This window comes from Otolemur garnettii, unplaced genomic scaffold (assembly GCF_000181295.1).
Source record: "Otolemur garnettii isolate 467f Iridium unplaced genomic scaffold, OtoGar3 scaffold00018, whole genome shotgun sequence".
Taxonomy (NCBI): domain Eukaryota; kingdom Metazoa; phylum Chordata; class Mammalia; order Primates; family Galagidae; genus Otolemur; species Otolemur garnettii.
Genome location: NW_003852413.1, coordinates 6354955 through 6357147, shown reverse-complemented (window position 1 = coordinate 6357147; position 2193 = coordinate 6354955).

Sequence of the window (2193 nt, the reverse complement as noted above, 5' to 3'; positions counted from 1 at the left end):
TCCGTACTGACTCCAAGGGCCCTGGAGATGTGCAACTGGATCTATAGTCTGAAGATGTAGATGTGAGGGTCTTGGCATCCAAAGAGGTAAATGACTTAGTGTTCATTTAGACTTTGAAGTCAGACAGATCCAGCCCATCTGTGGCTGTGACTTTCCTGTGGCTGGCAGTGTGACTTGGGGTAGACAACCTTGCTCCTATGTCTTCATTTACTTGTCCATAAAAATGGGCATAATAATGAGGCCTTCCTCAGTGGGCTGTGAGGGTTAAATGAGAGCTTGTAAAATCACATAGCTCTTAGCCCCTAGTAAGTACTCAACCAAAAGAGGTGAAAGTCACCGTGGACAGTGGGTAAGTCCAGGAGAGGAGATAGCTTTGAGAGTGGAGTAGGAAAAGGTTCACACACAGCCCCAAGGAGGCATTCACAATGCTTGGGAGCAAGGCAAGCAAGAAGTGAAAGGAACAAGTTGGCTTAGGGGGTGGCCCATTTCCTCTGGTGTCCAGATTAGCCAGGTTCTCTGGAAGTTGTTCAAGGTCCCACTGCCAGGAGCTGGAGTGGGGGAACCAAGAGAACGTCCCCCATAGCTGGGAAGGGAGGACCAAGGCTGTCTGGTTCCAAAGCTGATTATCAGCAGAAGAACCCTGGGTTCAGCAGAATAGTGATACTAAGGATCTGAATGTGGTCTCCAATTCCTCATTTACTGGCTATGTGTCCTTTAGCTACCCCACCTATCTGAGCCATTTCTTTATCTGCAAAATAGCCTGAGCCCCCTCCTAAGGTTTAAGTGAAATGCTTGGGAAGGCAATGGGGGCTCAGAGGATAAGAAGCTTGCCATGCCCACCCAGCTGGGTGAGATATTAGCCCTGGCCTGGGTCAACAGCAAGGAGAGGAGGGCACCCACGGAGGCAGAAGTTTGGACAGGGGCACAGAGCTGAAGAGCTTGTCCTAAACTCACAGGACACGTTGTAATGGAGCCACTGAGGAACCAGAGCTCAGTTTGCATGGTGGAAACTAGCTAGCCCCTGTGGAATACAATTGACAGGAGGCCAATTGTATGGCCAATTGTATGACAGGTTGATTTGGACTGAGCTCCTGCATTAGCCCCAACAGACCAAACCAAAATGGAGTCCAATGTGGAACTTGCTAAAGTTCCACACCACTGAGCTGAATACTAAATTGTTTAATCTGACCTTTCACGAAATCAAAGAGAGAGAACGAGATAATAGTCAAATCCCCAAACAGGCCAGTTTTAGCCAGCGTGATAGAGGCCCCCTCTGCTTTAACCTGTACAAGGAAAGTCATTTTGAAACAACCAATCTGCTTTTTGTTTTCTGCTTTTCTTAGCCTTTTCTGTCTATAAAGCTCACTCCACTGTTCATCTCATCTTAAACATGAATCTACTACTTTTTTGAGATGAGGTCTCACTATATTGTCCAAGCTAGTCTTGAAGTCTTAAGATAAACAATCCTCCCTCCTCAGTCCCCTGAGTTGCTGGGACTACAGCACTTCACCTGGCTTCAACATTCATCTATTTTATAGAATGAGGTGTTGTCCAATTCCAGAATCACAAGTAAAAATCCAGTGAAGATTTTTAAACTAAATTTGTTGGGATTTTATCTTTTGATAAGGGGCCTTTGCAGCCAGACTGCCTGGGTTGGCCTCCCTACCTCTGACCCTCAATAGCTGTGCCTCAGTGCTATCACTCATAAAATGGGCATCCTAATAGCACCAACTTCTAGGGGTGCTTTCAAGGATTAAGTGAAATCATAGTAAAGTGCTCAGAATCACATCTTAAGCCCTGAAGGGCCAGCTATTTGCTATTATTAGTATATTGGTGTTTTTGTTTGTCCAGGGCAAAACAGTGAGCTTTTTATCTTTATCTTTTATCTGAAGGAAGGTGCTATAATCTGGAATATTTCCTCCCCTGCTCTGTGCTGGGTGGTGCTGATGGGGAGGAGACGCCAGAGCCCCTGGTGGAGTCACAGGAGTCTCTATGGGGCATGTCACAGGTCCTGGCAGGACGGCTCATCTGACTCCATCTTGGTATCCCTTATCCCGCCCAGGCAGCATCTGCCTTGCCCAGGGGGCTCTTGAGTGGCTTCCCACATCCAGCCTGGGTTTAGCTACAGTGTAACCAGCTCACATCAAGAGATTAGGTCTCAGGAAAGGAAGCACAGTGGTTTTAAGAGGGGGT